The following is a 5,860-nucleotide window of genomic DNA, read 5'->3' as shown; positions in this document are numbered from 1 at the left end:
GGGCCCGGTTCCTGTTCTGTTTCTTTATGCTTCACCGCAGACAGTCAGGAGATGAACCGAATGCCAAAAATGAGTTGAGAACAACCCCCCACCCCCACCCCCCTTCTCCTGTTTCAGCTCTGCCAAAGTGTCCAAGGTTGGATTTTATGACAAGCTGTTTAAAGAGTCAACAAATGTTCCTCATCCCGACTCGTTATTTCCCTGTTTGATCATTAATCTTCCTGATTCCATTATGCTGGTCAGCTCACAAGGAGACGTGAAGGAGGCCCGGCGCCGCACGCAGAGCTCATCTTCTACGGTTACCTTCCAGCGCCAGCTGGATTAACTCATTTACAGAATTACAGCATTACACGTCTGAATATCAGAAAAGGAAGGAGGCCAAAGCGTTGGATTATGGAACGCTGGAGTATCGATTCCTTGGCGAGAAACATTAGCAGCGGGGGTTGAACATTAAGCTGAAAATGGATCCCTAACTGGGATGTGAGCGCCCAAAACTTCTGAAACCTTTGCACCAGGAAGTCTTCTGCTTCCAAACATTTTTGCATTTCCTTCCTTAAAAGGGAATTCCTGTGAAGGAATTTTATCTATTTTTTTCTGTCTTCTCTAACAATCAGCAGCATTTTTTTTCTTTCCTCTTTGTGATCTGCGTCCCCAGGTGTGGAGGTGAGGGGTCACAGCTTTATGGCGGAGCGGCCGGAGGTCGGGACCTGCGCTCTGTGGAATTTGGGTGTCGCCATGGCAATCACGGCAGAGCAAGGGGAATGACAGGTATCCCCCGGAGGGCAGTAAATAACAAATATGCCTTCATACTTATGAGGACGCAAAGCGGTCGGGGGGGGGGGGGGGGGGGGGGGGGGGCTCAAGAGTCCTGCGTGGCTCAAAACAGGAAATGAGTATCTGAGGGAAGGAGAGGGGAAAACAAAAACAGACAAATGGGAAAAGATAATTACGTTGGTGGAGGAAAGGAATGCCACCAGCTGAGGGGTGAAATCTCATCTCCAGCTGAAAACATCATGTGTTGCAGGTTCAACAGTTTACTGGGACTCTGACCGCTCTGTTTGCGCACAATGTTGACTTAAAAAAAGTGACGTCAGGAGGCAAGTGGCATTCAATGGCAGTCCTTGTTTTAGCAGGAAGATCCACAGAAACAATCGGACAACAAGCGCAAGGTGGTCTGGATTGCAAAGCAACCTGGAGATGACATTTTTCCAAACACTTTGCCAGAATGTTCAGATCTACAAAAGGCTTCTCCTCAACTCTCTTTAATCTCCAATAAGCATGCAGCATCTGGGCCAAAAAGCTACAGACGGCACAACGGATGTTGTGGGCGCTGTCACACCGAGCCTGTTGGTCTGCTCCAGGGTTTCTGCCTTCTGACGGCTCATCTGAACTCTGCCTGGAGAGCAGTGTCAGCGTTTTCCTGCAAGTGAACCCTGGTGTGGTTCAGTCATCATTAGAATATTTAGAAGACCAAAGAGAGTAAGTGAAGAAATCCTAACGTGATCCAGGAAAAGGTACAAATGTCTGATGGACAAAGAAGCACAAAGACCAGGGTTTTTTTTCCTTTTTTACTGTTTTCCTTTGTCCAATTTAGACAGCAAAGGTTCTACACTGGTAGCTGTTGTGAGTGCATAACAGTCTTTACTGTCTGCGTTTACACCAAATGTGATTGGTGTGACTAACTTACGTTGGCCGCCCCCTTTTCCTGCACAGCGAATTCTCTGCTTGCCACCTGCCCAATTAATGTGTTTATAAGCTTGACGCCCCGTGGGAGGAGCTTCCAGCTAACAATTTTAGCCTGAACCTATATGGAGTGGTATCTGTGTTTGTCTCATTTACAATGCATGGAAGACACAGGGGATGTTGAGAGAACAGGTTTATTCATTTTGAAGAGTTCTACAAAAAGATTAGTAATAATCACGTTTCCCGGTTTGGGATCATGAGATCATTCAGAGATTCTCCCGCTGCTGTGTCTGAAAGACGGCTGCTTCCGCGGTCTTTCCGTCTCTCTCTGACCGAGTTTGAAGGCTTGCTGTCCCACATTAACACAAGAGGGAAAAAATAAAAGCAAGAATAAAAACAGGGGACCTTCTTTTATTATTGTATTGATGAATATAAGAAACAATTTCATTAGATTCAGGAGGCCTGATCAGGCTGCCTCCCCATTCCGCAGCAGCTCTTTTTCCGGCTGCCAGCTCGCCTTCAGGCCAGCTCCATGCGACAGACTTTCAAGGGTGTTTACCTGCCTTTGCCCAACAGTAGCCGGGACGGGTTCCAGAAAACCCTGAAGTTCAGGAGGAGAACTATTGGGTCGATCCAACATATTAGATGTGTATTCTCCTGCTGACCGAAACACTAAAGACATCACGTGACCAAAGTTCAGTCCCGGATGGGTTGACGCAACGCAGCGACCTAGCCAGAGTTACCTTACTTCAACTCCAAATCACCGCTCAAATCGCACAGCTGCCAGACCTTCGATTGTGTCTGTACCATTGACTTACCAATAAAAAAGCGTCCGCCTCTGCCGTGCAAATCGCGTTCGGTGTGAAACGCTCCAAATTTGCTGGACGATCCTGGTCTGGATTCCATTTCCCCGGCCTTTGACTCCAGTTCTGTTTGATCCAAACCAGAATTAGGGGGATGTCTTACACGGGCAGACAGACAGTGAAACAGATAAACCAGAGTTTGGGTCTTTACATCGTTTATTTATTTTGTTGGATGTGAATTGGTTGTGGACCGAACAAGCAAACTCTTGAAACTGAGGACTAAGGTCCACTTGCAAGTGAACCCTGGTGCAGTTTTTCATTGATGGAATTCACCAAAGAATGGAAGTGAACCAAAGATATGTGTGTTCCATTTGAAAAAGGCAATGGAACAGTCCAAAGAGCAAATTAAAAAAAAACTTAAAACGTGTTGTTGGTAAGCATTAGAAACAAAGAACTGTTTTTTCATGCTAAATGCGGAAAAGTCACAGTCCCATTCGTTCATTCACAAACCTTCACAGACATGTGACCCAATGTTGGGCTCAATGTTATGCACTTTCTTCGTCTTTTTCTTTTGGGTTTTCCCTTCAGGAGACACCACAGCGAATCAGCTTCCTCCATCTAACCCCGTCTTTTGCATCCTCTCCCCTACACAGCTACCTTCATGTCTTCGTTCACTGCATCTGTAACCATAAACCTCCTGTACCTCTGCTCCACAACTTCCCCATTCGTATATAAGCAGGCTGTGGAGTGAGAGCATTATTGTCCATTTTGTTTCTTTCGTCAACTGTGTGACATTTTTAATTGATTTCTTTTAAAAAGTAAGACCCAACCAAATGAAGGAGTATAAACTTTTTGCCATTTTGATCTGATCAATATACCATTTTATCATGAGGCGACTTAATACCCTTTATTTCTCTCAAAATCTGCCGTTTGTCTTGGTCATGAAATCTGATGGTTTTTTCTGTGAAACACGATGGTCAAAAATCCTTCTGAATGACTTCGATAAACTGTGAAGCCACACCTCTTGATGGATTGTTGGAGCATTATGGATACCGTAAAATCTACTCACTACTCTTTCACCAATAAAGAGAGTATTCCTTCAAATGCAATGCATTGTGGTCTATATTGGTCAAATCAGTGAACATTGATGCACACCAGTTTTTCCAGTTTTCCCTAGGGACTTTCCAGGGTCCTCAATTTTGGAATTTTTGATCCAGACACCCTGAAAAATGGTGGACACAATCATATACTGTGCTTTCATATAATGAACTAGAAAAACTTTCCATCAAACCTTCTGACCAATCATCTGCCTCCTGGCCTCTCTCTAGGCATTCTGGGTAGTGTAGCCTCTACATAGTCAATTTTAATTGTATATTGCACCTTATGGTCCTAGAATCACTGTAAATATGCTGGACTGCTCCAGAGGACAAACTCTAAAACCAATGATGATGAAACCCCTTTAAAAGCCATTTTTTAACGCTTGAAAATTTGACAGGGAACCCATTTTTGAAAGTTAGGAGGTTTTGTCACACCGTTCTCTTTAGTTTTGGCTTGGTTATTGATTCGCCCGAACATTACGAGGCAGAATGGCGAAACCGGATCCTGCAGCTCTTTCTGCACTCTGTCAGATGATCCAGAGGAGAACAAGGGGGTCAGGTGTGTACAAAATAAAGAAATGGAGAGACTCAAGCAGTCTCTCAAGAAGGGGATGAGGGAGTGGAGTCCTTCTCCCGCCCCAGGGCAGGTCGCAGTCCCTGCCCTCTGACCCCTTCCTGAAAGAAGGGAATTTAGGGGAGGGACAGAGAAACATGTCTGAGCAGATTGTTGTGCACAAAACTCTAAACAAGCAGTTCATTTGTTAGATAAAAGCCACTGAGATCATTTCTATTCATTAAAATTAGCAATTGTTTTTCAACAGCAACATGAGCGACGACGACCTGAGCCTCCACCTCCTCTCTGGAGGTTTCTTCATGTCAAGTTTTCTCTTTTCCTCTTCATTCTGCATTAAAGGGCCAGGAGGACATTTTACCCGTTGTGCTTGTGTCTTCAGATGCCATGTGCCTTCCAGATGTGAACATACCTGACTCTTCGCACATGACGGTCCACCAGGTTCACCTGCAAACAACAAAGGATTTCTCCTCAGAGCTTCCACATTCTGTGAACCAAAGGCAACAAACAAGGAATTGAAATAAAACTATTGAGAATTTGAGTCAGAATGAAGAGTCTGAACTCGTCCTCCTTGCTCTTCCAGATGTTCAGCCACCAGAGTCCTCCCTGAGTGAAGTTTGTCTCTGATGTTTGTGTATTTGTTTCTGAAAGAGGGCCTGGACGAGGTCCCGCCAGCAGCTGCTACCCAACTCCAACTTCATTTGTTTTTCCTTCTAATGTGTTGAAACTAATCTTCTCGTCAAAGGAAACCGAGGAGCGCGTTCCATGCAAATTCTAGCGGCGGCGACGGCGGTGGTGACAGGTCCAGGAGGGCCGCGGTGAGCTGAACACTCAGGTGGAACTCAAACCGCGGACTAAAACAACATTTAGTTGAGAGTTTGTGCAACTGCAGAGAACATGACACGGCTCCCACACGCAGCAGAAAGAAGCTAGACCTTCAACCGATGCAGGGACAACCGCTAAGCTGCTTTGGAGCTACTGTACATAAAGTAATTACAAATGAAACTGAACTTCTGGATGTCCCTATTGTGAGATTTAAACCATCCCAGACAGAGTTTATCGACAAAGCGCAGCAGAGCCTCATAGTTAAAAGCTGAACCAAAAAGGAAGCAAAAAAGACTCAAATCAATTACATTTATTTATAAAGAGTCACAATAGAGGTTGTTTACGGGTGACACACAATATGCAAAAAACATCAGAGCAAGCTTTGGACTTTTCAAGAAAGGATTTCATTTATTGTGCTAATCTTAAGCCTTTTATACTAAACAATGTTCAACAATGTATTACCTTTGGCACTCAAAATAACATTTTTATTAAATATTGTTTTCCTGAGCTCTTTTCAAACCGGGATTAAAGACGACTCAATCTCTGAGGCTCCGCCTTTTCCTCTTTGTGGGCGCTGCCCATTCAACGACGTCAACTTGGAGCCGGCCTCATCAGTGTGTCTGCGTTTCTCCCACAAAAACAAATAACGTTTGAACTTCTGCAAAGGTGGATGTGCATATTGTGCATTTAAAAGGAAAGAGCTTTTGCCGATCACCGCCATCTTCACGCAGGTTTTTAATAATAATCATTGATACTTTATTTTTCCCACAATGGGGAAATTATTCTCCGCATTCTGAGCCATCCCCCTGGGGGGAGCGGTAGGCTGCAGACTAGCCTCGCTTGGGGGGCGGGGATCGATCCGCCAACCCTTTGGTTGTTGG

The 5,860-nt window shown here is 44.8% G+C and overlaps 1 long non-coding RNA gene across 1 annotated transcript; it reads left to right on the top strand.

Annotated features, from left to right (window-relative positions):
* Nucleotides 1–249: 249 nt before the first annotated feature.
* LOC111948504 lies at nucleotides 250–4,711 on the top strand. The gene is made up of 3 exons (XR_002874520.1): nucleotides 250–480; nucleotides 656–768; nucleotides 4,537–4,711. It is a non-coding gene; the product is annotated as an uncharacterized LOC111948504 (long non-coding RNA).
* Nucleotides 4,712–5,860: the final 1,149 nt, after the last annotated feature.

The sequence above is a fragment of the Oryzias latipes genome, chromosome 13 (assembly GCF_002234675.1).
Source record: "Oryzias latipes chromosome 13, ASM223467v1".
NCBI classification, from domain to species: Eukaryota; Metazoa; Chordata; class Actinopteri; order Beloniformes; family Adrianichthyidae; genus Oryzias; species Oryzias latipes.
This window is presented reverse-complemented; position numbering and strand designations above follow the sequence as displayed.